Source organism: Coccinella septempunctata, chromosome 8 (assembly GCF_907165205.1).
Source record: "Coccinella septempunctata chromosome 8, icCocSept1.1, whole genome shotgun sequence".
Taxonomy (NCBI): Eukaryota; Metazoa; Arthropoda; class Insecta; order Coleoptera; family Coccinellidae; genus Coccinella; species Coccinella septempunctata.
The window spans coordinates 17,525,022-17,543,964 of NC_058196.1; the positions used below are offsets into that span (position 1 = coordinate 17,525,022).

Sequence of the window (18,943 nt, forward strand, 5' to 3'; positions counted from 1 at the left end):
TTTTACCCTGTGTTTACTCTTACCTACATATATTTCGCATTCTGCTCTCATCCTCAAAAGCGAAATTGAACAACTATATGAATTACTGATATATTTTCATTCAAGATTATAATATGTTTCATACAAATACAAATATATAAAATAAAGAACGTATATCTTGTTATAAATCTTCATTCCACTTCAGGAACGGCATGGTCCAGCTGAAGAAGAAAAAATCAGAGCTGTATTGTTAGTAATAAATTGTGTGTCATGAAAAATCTAACAACAGTAAAAGGTGATTTTTTTTAGCACAGTATCTAAAATAATAATTCGAAGTTCTATCGATAATTTAAATCAATTACAAGTTTGATTTTGAAGGTTGTGAATGTTACTTATGACTTAATAATCACCTAAATTCATATGAGGTATGTTGAAAGTTGAACGTTACAAAGGTGCAAAAATGGGGAGGATAAGAGGGATATAGTCATTATTTCACCTACTTCTACTACTACTACTCACCTTTTACTGCACATTAATTAATCAATCAACGTCAAGTTACACTTAACTAAAACGAAATTTAATAATAGATGAACAGCTCGGTTGAAAAAATTATTCTCAAAATTCATTCATAAAGATTTTGTTTGTTCATTCTCTCAAAACAACGCAGTCACAGCACGAAACACGAATAGTCACACCACGGTTTGCATAGCGGGATTTAGGTTATGAGTTAACCTCGAGACGATAAATAGAACATTTTTTTACAGGCTAGAAAAAGGGCACTGCCCGAAACGTCGCCAATCACTATTATATTTTAATATTAAACCCTGAATATCAAATACGGTTATTCTTTCATAAATCACACAGGGTAAATACTTATCATTCGATAGAACATTTCAGACAGTTACTGAAAGTTTTTCTTAGAGAAGTCGCTGGGTATAGAGTTCATCGAAATCTATTCACAACACATCATTTCATGTTCTAAAAATATCACAGATTCAATATTTCAAAAATATCAACAGAGAGAAGTTGCATAGTAGTAGCTATGTTCACTTTATCGGAACATCTCGATATGATGTTATAATACATGCAACCACTAGGGATCTAAAGTTGAGGAATTCGCAAACTTAACAATATGCGGACGTTAATGTCCACAATGTGAAATCTTAAGTACATCCATGAAAATTTTCAAAGAAGCTCTTCAATGCGATATTTTTGGGTACTCCCTGCGACTTACTGTTACATTTCTGGTTGACTGGGAAAGGATACCAGATTCTCACGCAGAACAAAGCTTGCACATCCCTCTGCTATTCCATCAACTACGAGAACTACTGTTTGTCAAAATTCTGAAAAATTATGGAACAGGCTTCCAGCTGATGTTCTTCCATCGGAGCATAATCTCGAGCAGTTCAAAATGAGAATTACCTGGCTGAATGCCACTTACTGTTCAGCATAATAACGTGGTAGTTAGATTTTTATTCAATATTGTTCACATAGATGATGAAAAGTTAAAAAATTGAAGGGTTTTTAGTTTTTTTCATTTATTCATTCACAGGAGACAAAATATACAAGAAATACAAAAATGGGAATACATTTTAAACCATCAATTTTTTACATGGGGAGTCAACATGTCAAAATACCGATTGAGTATATATCGTTTATTACAACATATACAGACAAATCATACAAAGACGAATCAAAACGGTCACTCCAAAATTTTTCCTTTGTGTTAGTGATCATTTTGGCATATTTCCATTATTTTTTGTTTCATCATCTTTCATTATTATTTTTATTATTATTATTATTATTATTATTATCTTGTACAAGTTCATTATCTTGATATTTTTTGAATGGGCATTAAAATTGGCATGTGTCCTTGAACATTCAATTTATTTCAAGAAATTAAGTGATAACTACATTCCAAACGATAGAAGTGTTATAATATAAATTTCAAATAATCATTAATTATGTAATATTGTGTTCAACTTCTGTTCATTGAATTTATCAAGAATGTAATTATGGTGTAAGACCCTTGAAAAACCTGAAAAACGAACAAAATCAATATTGAACGTGATCCTTCAAAGAGGTAATACAATAGGTCATACAATCAATACACAGTAGCGACACCCGACAGAGAAACCGTTTCTCTGTCAGATGTCGCTCGGTGTATTAAATTTATATACATCCCGTCTGTTCCGATATTCCTGAACAGTACTGTCAGTATTTCAGAGAAGATGCCTATTGGCCCAGTCGTTCGAGTTCTATTGTTATTCGATTACTGGCCAGTAAAACCAGCAATATCGGAACAGGCCCTGAATATTATATTAAATATCCGCTATGACTGAAGAGACCCAAGAGAATTATAAGTCTGTTTTTTTCTAGATTAATTACCGCCCCCGGTAACGGGATACAGCAATGAATGAATGAATGAATGAATGAATATCCGCTACTGACATGGAAATCATGGAATAAAGGGAGCCGGCAATTCGTTCTAGTTTCGTTGACGAAGGGGTTTTGTTGCTTTGACGAGGTCAAATGAGACCGAAACCACGGTCAGCATCTACTCTTTGTCGATGAAATGAAATTTCTGGTAATACTTTGAAGAATCACATCATAATTTTGAAATATAAGAAAACTTGTGAAGTTTTTGAAAATATCGAAATATTCAACTTGACTCACAGAGAGTAAATAGCTGTTGTTAACAATTACATGTGGATATATTCTGACTCGAAGTGGCATGTGAACACTTCCTAGAAAAAGTCGATAATTTTTCTTCATTTGTGTAGACATGTTATACCATGGTAGATCTTCAATAGAAAATATCAATTCCTGATGCTGAAAAATTGATGATATTCTGTGATTTGTTGAATTTCTGTTGAATATTTTCTTTTACCTTGTCTTCCAAATTTTGTCCTACGCTGCACCATGTATATTGTAAACTGATACAACCACATAAAAATATAATATTTTTGAGATTACCATCCTGTTGAGTGAGAATTCTATATTGATTAAAATTCGAAGAATAAATCGAAATTGATTCAGATACATAATAATGTTATAATCTCAATCGATCTAAGCCTACCCAGCAAACACTGAAATCCAGTCACTGTACAAAAACTGCACATCGTTGCTTCATTTGACTGCAGTGACGGTAATGCAGTAACTGCACCAAAAAGGACCGTATATGTCCCGGTGGATTGTGCAGTTACTGTACAGTACAAACTGCAGTTGATATACAGCCACAGCTCCACTTAAAAAACAGCGATGGTATTGCAATCACTGTACAGCAAGCTGCACTTCAAATGCAGCAGTTACGTACTAAAACTGTACAGCTAGCTGTATTTTATATGCAGTTTGGTCACTGTGCAAAAACTGTACAGCAAGCTGTATTTTATATACAGTAGTCACTGTGCTCAAACTGTACAGTAAGCTGCACTTTATATGCAGTAGTCCCTGTACAAAAACTATACAGCAAGCTGTATTTTATTATACAATAGTCACTGTGCTCAAACTTTACAGCAAGATGCACTTTAAATGTAGCAGTCACTGTGTAAAAACATTTCTATACATTCTATACTGTGTAAAAACTTTACACATTACAGCAAGCCGCACTTTAAATGCAACAATAGCTGTGCAAGAACTGTACGGCAAGCTGCACTATGTGTGCAGCAGTCATTGTGCAGTAACTATATCGTTACCCAGTAGCATAATGAACCCTAGCAGCTGCCTACGACAATCGCCGAAGTTAGTTATTTGTCTCATCCTTCTGATTAGAAAAGTGGAAGTTAACAATTTTTTAGGAAGATTTTCAATATGCTCGCTCCATCAGCTCAAAGATGATTACATTACATTATATGAAACATGTCGTTGACAAACGAACCGAAGAAAATTGGCCCTAAAATAGATCCCTGAGGAACACCACATTTCACCTCGACAGGATCAGAACTGCAACCATTCCGCTTTACTATTTGTCGGCGATATGATCGAATTAGTTTGTGTGTCCATGCTCTAACATCATAATATTGTAGCTTATCTAGCAGTATATATATAACCTTTGTAATTGAAACAGTATTTCGTGGCTGACGCTATCAAAGTCTTTGCTTAAGTCTAGGAAAGCTATTATACGCCTGTTTGTATGCATTGGACAAATTTAAGAAAACGACGGAGGTGAGACGAGGGCGTGGCGAGAGAGGCGGTCGCCACGGGCGCTAGCGATCTGGGGGCGCAAAATAAAAATAATAAAAAAACTGTATTCTCTCCAATTGAATATTTTTCATTCAATATTTAACACAAAACATAATATTATAAAAAATAATAATAAATTACTATATAGTCCACACCATCAGTCTGAAAACAGAATGCGCCGCCTCAGCCTTCTAAAGAACGTCTCTATAGAAGGCTGTGGCGTCGCATGACAACCAACGCGATAACAAAGACCATGTCGAGATCTACTCACAAAAAAACTATCGGAGACCGATTGAGGCGCAAAATCTTAGCCGATAATATCAATTATAGCTCCTTTTATCGCAGACAACGCTCAAGCATTTTGGTTTCTAAAGATTTTACTTCTTCTTATTATAATATATACTTAGTTATTGACTGAATTATAATATGAGCCTGGAAATCATTCAAACTGGAGAGCTGGTTAATTATCACAGATAGAGATTACAGAAGAGGAAAAGAGAAGAAAAATAAAAAAGCCTGTTGGAGAAGCTGATGATGAAACATTTAATTTTGACTAGAAGAATAAGCTGAAAAAAGACCTCATTCAAGTATTGCACTCTATTTCAGTGCAACTTGAAGAAAGATTCAGTGTTTTACCAGAAGTTGCTGAAGACAGCTTTCTCGAGGGAATATGTTTGCAAGACTTTCTACATGGCGAACTAAACAAGAAAGCATTGAAGTATAGTTCCGATTCAGATTCATGCGCTTTTGTGGCCACTCAAAATATTCTTGACTCTATCAGTAACTACAGCTGCCGCAGCTACGTATTAACGTTCTTTCAACAAATTGAAATTCGTGAAAACCTATTTGAGGTCCTCAACTGTACAGGAAGTGCTGACTTATTTAGCATAGCAGTCCCATCAATTAAAAAGAATCATACGACATCATTGATATTCTTGCAGAAACCATAGCAAGAAAAGTCAAATTATAGTTCATTTTGAATGCATGTTATTGTTATTTTGTATCCCATTTATTTTGATTTTATTTGGATCAATTTCTTTAAAATAGGAAAAATTTTTCTGAGCAAAAAAAGCTAGGTATTCGATTATGAAAGATAAATACAAATCAACATAAGAAAGAGAATTTCTTAGGGGCGCATTATGAGAATTCGCCACAGGCGCCAGAATCCTAGTTCCGGCTCTGGACACCTGTCATAATACATCAATGTATGAAAGAAAGAGGGTCTTTTAAAATAGCAGTATACGGAGTGGAATAATAATTCGAATCGAAATATTACGATTCAAATCAAATCGAATCAAATCAAATAGGACTGAGTGAAATATTGCTGTGAAAAAGGTGTTTTTATTCGATTTTCGCTGATAATTTGAGCGTTAATTTCTCAGTGTCATCATAATCGTCACAGAGGCATGACTTTGGGAAAGTAATCTTATTATATGAATATAAATAAATAAAATGGTAGCTATTTTGACGAAACTTCATAGTTATTTCGATTAGAAAGTAGGATGTAAGAATCATTTGAACATAAAATACCTATTGGTAATATTATATAAACACGATAATTTCATCCGTTCTTGAGAAAAACAAAATCAAAGACTTCATGATCTCAGAGGTGAATTTCAATTCATGAAAAGTATGCTTCCTAGTATCGATTGAAAATTATTCTGGGAGGATTCTGCATTTCCTGAAACTTTTTAGGGTTTTCACTCCCAATCTCTGAAACAAAATCAATTAAAAAATTAAATAAACGAATTGCTCCTGCGTAAATTGTTGCACTTATTTGTCAGGAGCAAATCAACTAGAAAAAATTGTTGCCTGACAATGAACTGAGTATAAAGAACTAAAATTATAATTTTATATTGTAATGTTTTTCCACAGCAATAGCTTATCAAGGCATATCTGGTCCCATTTTTTGCCCTGAACAATAATAGGAATAACCCCCTTCACCAATTTTTATTGAAGGGCTACAAAGGGTTTTTCTGCAAAACGCAACATCCCAACTCCGACAAGTCGTATTATTATTTGTATAATATGTGACGGCTGCATCACTTTACGATCTATTTATTCAGTTTTTCAGAGTGAACGCACAAATAAATGGAATATTTATTGAATATATCAAAGACCACCATCTCGTGAATACTGACATAATTTGAAAGTTTTTACAAAGTGCGTACGTCTTGGTATGTTTATTGAAGTAGACTGAAGAAATTCTGCTCTTGATCATTGTAATGAAATTTTCGATTTAAACAATATCGGAAAAGAGTGGTATTAATGCGAAGAAATGATTCCAAGGTTTTAAATTCGTAAGCTAAACTCCTTTATTATCCAAAATATTCACGAGACTACGAGACCTCTGCGACCCTCTCGTACGACACTCGAGACGAGACCGTGAAAAGTCTAGTCTCGTCTCACCAATGAGGCAAGAAGTCTTGCCTCGTGTCGAAAACGAGACGAAACTCCCGAAAAATTGACTCTTCTGAGTCTTCTGGGCATCATTACGTAGCATTCGTTGATTTTTATATCAATGGACAATGGATGTTATGTATCTGAATTAATTGCGATTACTGTCTTTGCTGCTTTAGTATATGAAGGCATTATCCTTGTCATACTAACAATATTCAAATCATTGATATTATAAATATGTACTTACTACTAGACAAATGTATTCCAGCATTGCCACACATATTGTTCCGAGTACATATATGGCGATACAACAATATCCGAAGGTTTGGTTACCGTCTTCAATCAATCTGAAATGAAAGGAGAAAACGAGAAGTTTGTAACGGGTTTAGTTTGCAAAGGGATTTATCTCGAGCGCCAGCTATTCTTTCAATAGGGAGAAATAGCAAACCCACCCAGGTACCTACTAGTCGGAGACAGAGTTCGGGGTTATCTAAGGTGGTAGCGATAACAAGTACTCACAAACCGAATTTATTACAACAATTGTGATTACAGTGATCCATACAATGATTTCCAAGTCAAAAAATATATACAGCTGATGACCCAGTTCAAAATGAGGAAAACAGAAATGCAACAATTAATCTGTCCCGGTGGTCAGAAACTCAACAAAGTGAAATTAATGAATTGAACAATATTCGAATTAATTATATTCAGTCAAAATATCAGGTATTAAAGAAAGAAAGAAATCAATAGCGATCACTTCGATTTCTTTTGAGACAATGAGGGATTTACGGGGTTTACAAAGAATTTACAGTAACCGGTTGTCTCAGAAAGATTCAAGTCCCTGTAATAGATTAATTTAGCGATGGGTTTGATCCCGAGCACTTTCAGTGATTTTCAGTATACAGGCCAATCAGAATTGAAACTATTCAATAAACGGGATTGGTTTGATTCAGGTGAAACACAATGCAACAATTTACAGGATAACGGGGTAGTTTATCGTGGTCTCTCCGTGGCAACCTTGGGTGTACACGCCAAGTATTACCAGCAGAAAGACTTCGAGACCTCTGCCAATTGGTTTCCGTCACCAGAGAGCCAGGCGAACCGAAGTCTGCGGTAAACGGGAAATCTAAACGGAACACAACAGGGGTAGAACGGGATAGGCTACGGTGGTCTTTCCGTGGCAACCTTGGGTGTACACGCCAAGCATTACCAGCGGAACGACTTCGAGACTTCCGTCGATTGGTCTTGGTTCACCAGAGAGCCAGGCGACAGAAGTCTGCGTTAACAATAACGATTAGCATAATTAAACAAATAAAAGAATGCAACTTTAAATCGCGCAGTATGCGGTATCAAGAAAAAGACTTACGGTTTGTTCCGATACGGTCACACCACCAATAATAGAAAAGAAAAAGAAACAGATCACAGGATCTTCGAATTTGGAAAAATTAATAAGTAATGAATGACGAATGCCGAATGAAGAATATATGAATTGCCAATAAAGAATCACTGCCGAATAATGAATAACTGTCGAACAATGAATCAGGAATCCCGTTCGTCTGGTGGTGCGGCCCTATTTATCAACTTTCCCACATGTGGACGGTCATGTGATCAAAATTGCATCCAAAAATTCGGTAATCTCGAATATTCTCCCCAGAAGAAATATTCTCGGTGGCGGTTATCTCTTTATCGGTAAAAGAGACGTTATGCAATCAACGTTGTTTTATGCTGAATTCGGTGTGTTTTTGTGGACGGAAAAACAACGCCGAATGCAGAAACACACTTTTTCTTTGTTTTGGATTATTACGGCGGATTACTGATGGAAATTTCAATTTTACGAAATTTATTAATCAGGATTCTGAAAAATGAAATGAAATATCTATATTAAAACTAAAATCTCCATCAAACGGTGTTGCATTGCTTCAACTGGAAAATTGAGGAAACGGACATTTAAAACGAGGCTTGATTTTTATATAAAACAATCAAGTATCGTTACAAGTTTCAGCAACGAAAAACACAAAACGGAAACTCACCTCTGTATCTTAGAAAAGTACTCGACCAGAAAGGATAATTTTTCGCCCAAATGCTGAATATTCCTCTCATCGAATTCCATCAAATGCTCTGTGAGATCCTGGATTCTGAGAGTCATAATATAAGCAATCCCAATAAATCCAACCATAGTAGCACCATAGAAGCTCCATACGATAGCTGAACCAATACTTATGTAAAAAGCAAACAAAACTTTCCACAAGCTCGAATCCTCTATCACGAACGGATACCAAACAGGGCTTAATAGACCACACATGTATCTTTTGTCACCTTTGAGATTCCTGTCTTCACAATTTGCATCAAAAAATAGGTAAATCAAACCAACCGAAAAGCAGAGAGTGAAGCTTGCGTAGAACGTAATCCAGGTTAGTTTATTTAGAAGGATGTAACCCTTGGAAACATTCATGGGCACTTCATTGGACATATATTTCATCTCTTGAAGTAGTTTTCTGATTTTCTCACCATGTGAAAAGAAAATCATCATTAGCAACATATCCATCATAGATGTAACTATTATCTGCAAAGATTCAATTATGTCGTTGCGCAGGCCATCTGAAAATGGTAATTTTTGAAACACAGTCTACATTTTTTGTCAGACGCGGAGAAAGGGTACCTCGAAATGCCAAAAATTCTGCAGTATATTGTGTGGCCTAGCGAAAAATTTGAGAGCCACACAGTATAAGAGTTGGGGGTAAGCTTCAAATATCTACGTATTTTCATTATATGTTGTTTTCTGAGGATTTCAGAAGGTTAAACCATAGTAAGAACCTACGTTTTCTCCACGAGAGAGTTTTTCGTAAGATTCCTTTCATTGATTGATTTGTTTGCACAATATATAGAAAAAAGTCTATACAAAACAAAAGCACTGAATACATAAAGGTCAGACATTTATATATCCAAAAATTCACTCAACATATAAATAGTCTTTTCTAATAGAGGACACCTCACTCTGTCGGAATTAATTTCTTGATCTCTTCTGGTAATTTATTTCATAGGTTGTCTCAGGATTAAATTTGGATGTAGGTTTCGAACCTCAAAATATGACGAAAAGTTTCTATGGAGGTATGTCTGGAAAATCTTCGTTGAAGACATCCTTAAGGGATGCACCCGAGACTCATTTTCTCCCTCATTCTTCATTGCTAGGGAGTAGGAAATCGACAACCCTTTTTTTATCAACTAATATAACTTTACACAAGCTTCGAATATCACCATTAAAAATTATGCATTGGAATAACTTTAAACTTTATTGTTTATCCATGAAGATGATAGTATCCCCGTAAATATAAATAATTTCCTTTCCTCTGTTTTCGAAAAAGATTGAAAAACCGTCATGATCTTCCCACGTTGCTTGGAATCAACTTTATATAATTTCGAATCTTAGTTTGACTATCTGCATCTGTCTTATCAAAGCTTCACTTCGTTGTGTGTACTTGACTTTTTCTAGAATTCTGCCAAAAATTTTCCAAATTAGGAAAATGCTGATATTATGTTCAGAAACGGAACGAGAGATGTAATTCATTGTTTCACGGAAACTGTTGGAAGGCAGTAAAGTCATATCAAATGGGTTTTTCTATGCCCATAACGTGATGGTAAGGCATTATTCTTTTCCATATATTCAGATTGTTCCTTGAGAATGTATTCATTATTGGCCTCGAGACCAAGTTGATACCAAAGATTATAGAGTAGAAAGATAGGAAACGATAGGAACGATAAGTTGAAGTTACGAACTTAGAATATAAAATAACAGGAAGGAGCATATTTCTCATTTCAATTTGACCGGAATAGAGGAGAAATATGGCCGACATATATTTCCGTTTCAACAGTGGCGTAGGACAATGAAGTTTCCAAAAAACTAACTTCAATAGTCAGTTGATTCTGATTAATCAAAAAAACTAGGAAAGCACTGACGTAAAGTCAGAAGCTTTTTCACGCTCGTTCAAATTGATAATCAAAGCCGAAATTCACCACGCCTAACACTGCTTGGCTATATACTTAATGGTATTAAGGTCTATGACTTAACATCACCTACGCCCATATGGAGTGTATTGTCACGGAATAACCTTGTTATGTCATGAAATTCAGAAACTCATAATTAATACCTGATATTCAGCTTAAAAAATCACCTACCTATGAATTATTCACGCTAAAATATCCAAAATCCTTATTTCCATCAAATTTCAAGAATCCAAATTAGCAAAATTGAGTTTAAACATCACTTTGTTCATTTGACCACACGACCAATATGGCCGTTTCCGTCTCACAATTCCCCTCACATTTATTCGAAAAAGCTCCTTCCTGATATTCTATGTTCTAAGGTTACGAATATTACAATAGTTTCCACTTTCGTCGAAAAGATGGCAGCACTTAACGAACGTCTTTTTTCAATTTCACTAGGATACGATTTGTAGCCAATGGCGAGAAATTTTTTCATGTGGAAATTCATAGAAGAGGATAATTTCACCTCGGAAAATTAATAACATAAATGAATATTTGTTCTTCAATGAAAAAATTTTTTTCCGTTTGACGAATAAAAAAATGTCTGACGAACTAGTAGTATCGATTCGACCCCTGGAGCGTAGTTTTTTTGGTCTCTAGGTATTTATGAAATTTTTTTCATTACCTTTTTTATACCAAATCGGTCCGAAGAGGTTAGTATCCTGGTCTACTAATCAATAAGTATTATATAGAAAAGGCGTAAAAAGCAGAATCTTAGAGTCCGTCATGCGGTAATTAGGTACGATTTGCTTCCTCTAATATGAGAGAAACGAGAAAAGTTATCTTTTTACCTGAATAGCCATGATAAATGAAGCCGATGATACCATACAAATGAAAACCAAACGTCGCCCCAAAAAACAGCGAATGTTTAAGAATGAGAATGTAAGCGTTATAATTTTCTCCTTCCTTCGGAAGAGCGAAAAACATCTTGTGGATTACATCCATGGCTTGCCAGAGCTCTGGTTCATTCCATCTGAGCATCCTTGGTCCTTGGAATTTTGTATCTAAATAAACTGCCGTTGATAACTCGTCTACTTGACTTGATTGAATAATTGAACTTCATATGTCTCTCTAACATTCAAAATTTCGATCAGGTGATCAGTAGGGGAGCATATATATGGTAGTCAATTGAAACCATCAACCCTCATATGTTCAATTCTCACGTTATGGGCGTTACAATTATTTATAGACTTGGTATTAATCTGAAGATGATTTTAAATGGAAAAAGTCATTAGGTGAAATTAACTTATTCTACAGACCATTAGATTTACGAGGCTCCCCTCTATCACCATATCTGTACAACCTGTATTGCTCGGACATCTTACCACAAGATCTTAAATAAAATGAGTTATATTTTACAGTTTGCAGGCGACACCACACTGATCGCTCATAGTAAAAATATATATCAATAAGATTGGAAAAGTTGAAGAACAGGTTGGTTGTATGGTTGAAAAAGTGGAGAATAAAACTCAACCCAAAAAAATCGAAATTTATACTTTTTCGATATAAAAGCAACCAGAACTGCCCAACTATATCCTTGGACTGTTATAGAATATGAAATCTCCAATTACATTGAAACATTTGTATTTCATTTTGATACCTGCAGCGCCATCTCTTATTTACTTGGTATATTGTGTTTGTTTTCTGAGCGCTGGAAACTGTAACTATTTGTCTATGGTCAAAGCCATGACGCATGACGTAATTGAATAAGTTAGTCAGTCTTTGTCTAGTACGTAAGAAGAGAAGGTGATCCATTAAATGCTTTACAGAAAGACGATTGTATTTCTTTCCTGAACGAATATTTCAAGTGAAATATCCACGAAACCTCTAACAGGTTATGGGCCCAGGTACAAGAATTCGTCGTGAAGTATTTTTCGAATCGGTTTAGACATTAAAAGTGCGATTGGAGGTGTTCTTGGTTCAACTCGTAAAGCGGTCAGCAACAAGTGAACAAGATGGCGTCTTCCTCGTTTATCGCGAACGTTCCAAAACTAAAAGGACGAGAAAATTACAGCGAATGGGCTTTCGCAGTAACTAATTTTCTTGTGATAGAGAATTTGGACAAGTATATCACAAGTGAACCGGCGGATACTGCAGCTATTGCTTCTGATCAGAAAGCAAAAGCCAAGTTGGTACTCACCATTGATTCATCACTGTATGTTCACGTGAAGCAGGCAGCTACCACCAACAAAATGTGGGATAAATTGAAATCGATGTTCGACGATTCAGGATTTTCCAGGAGAATAACGTTGCTTCGTTATTTGATCTCAATAAGGTTGGAAAATTGTGACTCCATGAGTTCGTACGTAAATCAAATTGTAGACGTTGCTCAGAAACTCCAAGGAACGGGCTTCGACATAAATGACGAGTGGATAGGCTCACTTTTGCTCGCAGGATTACCCGAGAAGTTCTCTCCGATGATTATGGCGATAGAACACAGTGGAATTGAGATTTCTACAGACTCTATCAAGTCTAAATTGATGGATTTTGAAGAAGAAACGTCAAGATCAGGTGCTGCGTTTGCTGTGAAGGCACGATCTAGAATTCAATCAGGACAGAAATCTTCAAAAAAACTCTTGAATGTGAAATGCTATGGTTGTAATCAAGTTGGACATTATAAGAATAAGTGTCCGCAGCTGAAAAATAAAGTGGCAGATGGTAACAAATACGAAAAGTTCGAGACGAAAACAAGTCAGGCTTTTAGTGCAGTCTTCATGAGTGGAAAGTACAATGACAATGAATGGTACGTTGACAGTGGTGCCAGTTCTCATTTCACTTCAAATCAAGATTGTCTGGTAAGTGTTTCAACTAAAACCACTTTCAATGATGTTACAGTAGCTAACAAGATGAAGATTCCAATCATATGTTCTGGAAATGTCAATCTCAAGACCAGAGTTGGTAATGAAACCTATGATATTGTTGTTTACAATACTTTATGTGCACCTCAATTGACTACAAACCTATTATCAGTAAGTCAATTAATCAAAAATGGTAATACAGTTAAATTTGAGGAACGTGGTTGCAAAATATTCAACAAAGATGCAGTAATTGTTGCTGAAGCAGATTTGATTAATGATGTTTATAGGCTTAGACTAGCTGATCCTGTATCAAATACAGCAATGGCATATTCGTTGGTGGATACTAGAGCAACAACAGATGTATGGCACAGAAGGTTTGGTCATTTAAATTTTAGAACGCTGAAAAGTATGGAACAGGCTGTAGATGGAATAATTTTTTCAAATGAAATTGTTGGGAAGAACAATTGTTCCATTTGCTGTGAGGGCAAACAATCAAGGGAACCATTTCCGAAGATAGGATCAAGGTCAACAGGCATCTTGGAAATAGTTCATGCAGATCTCTGTGGACCTATGGAGGTTTCATCCATTGGAGGTTCCAGATATTTTTTAAGTCTTGAAGATGATTTCTCCAAGATGGCTTTTGTATATTTTCTTAAAACTAAAGATGAATGTTTCAGCTTCTTCAAACAGTTCAAGGCTATGGTTGAAAACCAGAAAGACAAAAGGTTGAAAATTCTAAGAACAGACAACGGTGGAGAGTTTTGCAGCAGAGAATTTGAAACATTTCTAAAAAACTCTGGAATTGTCCACCAGAAAACAAATAGTTTCACACCTGAGCAGAATGGAACTGCAGAGCGGTTAAACAGAACAATTGTGGAAAGAGCAAAATGCCTCATGTTTGATGCAAAGTTGGAAAAAAGGTTTTGGGCAGAAGCCACCCATACGGCTGTTTACCTTAGGAATCGCTCCATAACTGCTGGTTTGAATGGGAGAACACCTTTTGAAGTATGGCATGGTTGTAGGCCAAATGTAAGCCATTTGAAAATTTTTGGAAGCCCAGCCATGGTCCACATCCCAAAACAGAAGAGGCTTAAATGGGACAGAAAATCCCAAGAAATGATTTTCGTTGGATACTCCGAAGAAACAAAGGGTTATCGGGTGTATAATACAAAGTCTGAAAGTGTTGAACTCAGTAGAGATGTCAAAGTACAAGAAGAGATCAACAACGACACAGCCATAATTGAAGAGTCTTCAGAAACTGATGCTTCAGTGGAGGAAGTTCTAGAGGAAGTCCCTGAAGAAGTCTTGTCTTCAACTGGTGTAGATAGTGTCGAGTACGAGGATGATGGTTTGGAAGGTGATGAAGAAGTAATCTTTGATAACATTGAGATACCCGAAGAACCAAGGAGATCTCAAAGAGTTCCCAAGTTGAAAACGTTCAATGACTTCGTGACATTCAAATGCGAAGCTGATAAAATCAAGAAAGCACTAGAAGATCCTGAGACATATGAAGATGCTCTATCAAGCGTGAATAGCAGTAAATGGAGACGTGCAATGGAAGAAGAAATATCAGCATTTGAAGAAAACGACGCATGGGAAATTGTTGATCGTCCAGAAGGTAAAACTATTGTTAAGTGCAAGTGGGTATTTAAAACTAAAAGTGATGGTGAAAATCAAGTGCGGTTTCGTGCAAGATTGGTCGCGAAGGGTTGCTCACAGAAGAAAGGACAAGATTATGATGAAATTTATTCACCTGTAGTAAGACACTCTACTCTGAGACTTCTATTTTCTTTGTCAGCTGAATATGATTTAAAAATGACTCATCTTGATGTTAAGACCGCCTTTTTAAATGGGGAATTAACAGAAGACATTTATATGGCTCAGCCATTAGGTTTTGAAGTCAAAGGTCAAGAATCTAAGGTCCTGAAATTAAAAAGGGCAGTCTATGGTTTAAAACAGGCGTCACGAGCCTGGAACAAGAAAATTGATCAGATTTTAATTGATTTAGGGTTTAAAAGATCTGAATTTGAATATTGTTTATACACAAAGAGGAATGGTAATTTGATTACAATTCTTTGTTTGTATGTTGATGACATTTTTTGTTTCTCAAATGATGTCTGCTGGATTCAGCAGATTAAATGTGAACTTTCTAAAAGATTTAAGATTAAAGATCTTGGTGATGTACAAAATTGTCTAGGAATGAATGTTAATGTAAATGAAGGTAAAATTACTCTCAGTCAGAAACATTTCATTGAGAAACTATTGTTGAAATTTAACATGCTTGATTGTAAAGGAATAAAAACACCATTGGAAGTCAATCTGAAACTTGATAAGGTTGAGAATTGCAAAATGAATTTTCCTTATCAAGAACTAATAGGCAGCCTTATGTACTTATCTGTTTTAACTAGGCCAGATATTTCGTATGCAGTAAGCTTCTTGAGTCAGTTCAATAATTTTCATGGTGAAATTCACTGGAAGTGTGCTAAAAGAGTGTTACGTTACTTGCAACAGACTAAAGATTTTTGCCTTGTTTTCGAAAAATCAAATAATAAACCATGTTTGGTAGGATACGTTGATTCTGACTGGGGAGGCAATTTTATCGACAGAAAATCTTATACTGGTTACTGTTTTAAATTCAATAATTGTTTAATTTCTTGGCAAAGTAGAAAACAGCCCACAGTAGCTCTTTCAAGTAGTGAGGCAGAATATATGGCTTTGAGTGATGCTGCAAAGGAAGGTGTATATTTGAAGAATATATTGACTGATTTATTAGGAGAAAGTTTGAAAATTAATTTGTTTAATGATAATCAAAGTGCTATCAAACTTTCTGCCAACCCTGTATTTCATAATAGAAGTAAGCACATTGACATTAGACACCATTTTATTAGGGATTTGGTTGTTGATGGAACAGTTATCTTAGAGTATAAAGATACTAACCAAATGCCAGCTGATTTATTAACTAAAGCCTTGGGTTCTGTAAAACATTACAATTTTTTGAAAAATTTTGAACTTTATGAATGTTGATCATGTGTTTGCATTATGTATTTGTACGATTTAGTGGAGGTGTTATAGAATATGAAATCTCCAATTACATTGAAACATTTGTATTTCATTTTGATACCTGCAGCGCCATCTCTTATTTACTTGGTATATTGTGTTTGTTTTCTGAGCGCTGGAAACTGTAACTATTTGTCTATGGTCAAAGCCATGACGCATGACGTAATTGAATAAGTTAGTCAGTCTTTGTCTAGTACGTAAGAAGAGAAGGTGATCCATTAAATGCTTTACAGAAAGACGATTGTATTTCTTTCCTGAACGAATATTTCAAGTGAAATATCCACGAAACCTCTAACATGGACAACATCACCTTAAAACCAAGCACAAACTGCAGATATCTTGGAATGACAATTGACCACAAGCTGAATTTTAAAATGCATATTAAATCCACTAAAGAAGCAACAATCAGTAGAGCTAGCCTTTTCAGAAAACTAACATATAGTAATGAGGGTATTGGGATAGAAACAGCCTGCAAAATATATAAGACGATCTGCAGACCTCTCATAGAATATGGGCACCAAATCCTGGGACAATGCAATAAAGGTGCCATCAAAATGGTAGAAGTAGCGGAACGCATTAGTCCGGAAGATTACTAAAATAAGACATGGGAATAATCCACTACATAACCCAGCCAACGAATATCTTCACGGGAAGACAAAAATAAAAAGTAGCAGAATACAGAGACTAAACAAGAAATTTATCAGTCAACAACACAACATTAATACAAAAGAACCACTAATACATAGCATATCTCACCTTGAAAGACTTAAAAGGAAACTACCAGAACATCCAATATTTCAATATTTACTTAGCCTACTTATTCTGCTCATTCTATATATTTCGCAGACTCGCATACCATCATATTGTTAAACATAAATTGTACAGGGGCAGGAAGACCTTGGTCGATAGCCCTCTGAAAAGTTTTCAATAAAGTTATTTTCTCTCTCTTAGATTTACGATCAATACAAATTCAGGGCAAAAATTCTGCTCCTCCGCAGAAAATATCACCTGATGAATAAAAATTTCTTGTTCGAGTAGAGGTCCAGTTTCTTTCAAAACTTACGGGTAAAGAATTTTGAAAGAAAGTGTTGGAAAGAGAATAGTGTGTTTAAGTATAAATTCCTGAAAATCATTTGAAATTTCCATTTCTGAATAGAAAAAGAAGAATCGCTAACACGATCTCCACGTGAGTGATAATGCCAGAGAAAATGAGGAGGCATTGTGGTTTCGCCGGGGGGTCTTAAGCAAATTCGTAAATCAAAAAGAAATGAAATATTGAATTGATGTAGCCGATACTTGATGGAAATCCATAATTGAACTAAAAACAGATTATATTATTTTCACAAAAATGAGTTTTTAAACCACGACGTGTTTCGCTAGCACAATAGCATCTTCAGGTGGGTGAAGGTAGTATATCTTCTTTAAGTTCTGAATTAGGAATTCTGCTATTTTGCTGTTACAAATAGTTGCGAACGAGTTACCAATGAATGAGAAAAAAACTCATTTTCGAAAAAAATCCCCTCTTGCTGATCCATATGAACGATCTTCTCAGTATAACCGGAAACCGCATACCTACTCAGTTTCGCAGTTGATATCATCATTATCCAGTGACGAACTTTTGAGCCACGTTGATTCTAATATCCACAGATACCAACAATCTATCCAACATTGCAAACTCTTCTGCAAATAAGCTGTGATATTTGTCGCTAGACTAAATTGTTTCTATGTAGTAGGTATGCTCAGATCAGATCAAAATTTGAATATTGCTCTCATAGTTGGTCCTCAGCGCCCAAACACTAAGTGCAACTCTTAGATTATATTCTGAAGAGAGAGATATGAAGGACTGATTGTCCAATTTTCACAACCATTCTATAGTTTCAGACTATCAACGTTTGGGTCTGTTTCAGCAAATGATGCCAGATTTGCACGCCGAAATTAGCAGAATTAGATTCACGATATAGTTCTTTCATTAGAGAATGATCTCTTGTAGTTATAATAAATATAAGACTTACCCAGCTGCCAATTTCTGTTCGGGGTAACAACTAAGAGAATTTTCAAATAGGAAAGTGTACCCATTGTGTGAGTTAGGATTGAACTAAAAATACGTAAGAAGGGTCTCAATTTTTGTAAACATCTTTCCTATGTATGCTTGTTTTATTTGTATTTGTGAATTTTTGAATTTTATAACCGAACTCCTAGTTTGTAACTGTAGTCCATCACAGGAACCTGAAGATGGGATGCGTTTAGACATCCCGAAACCGGTCGTAATTTCGAGAAATAAAACTGTGAGATTGAGACCCTTCTTACGTATTTTTAGTTTAAGAGAATTTTTTTGTTCAATAATGTTTACTTAGAAATTAAACAAATTGAAGGGTTTATTCGCAATAAAATAGAACAATGATATTTGAAGGAGGAAACAATGGATCATATGAACTTTTAATCTATTGAACGGAATTTAACAACAGCTATATTCCAGTCGAAACAGG

General features: G+C 35.4%; 1 protein-coding gene across 1 annotated transcript in view; it reads right to left on the minus strand.

The window, feature by feature from the left end:
• LOC123319455 overlaps positions 1-6,837 on the minus strand; it is a 33,806-nt gene extending 26,969 nt beyond the window's left edge. The window contains exons 1-3 of the transcript XR_006538488.1: positions 6,809-6,837; positions 2,870-2,959; positions 2,656-2,811 (exon numbers count right to left, since the gene is read on the minus strand). The gene's annotated coding sequence lies outside the window, so the exon portion shown is untranslated. The remainder of the gene's footprint in view (positions 1-2,655; positions 2,812-2,869; positions 2,960-6,808) is intronic.
• Between the last annotated feature and the right edge of the window lie 12,106 nt (positions 6,838-18,943).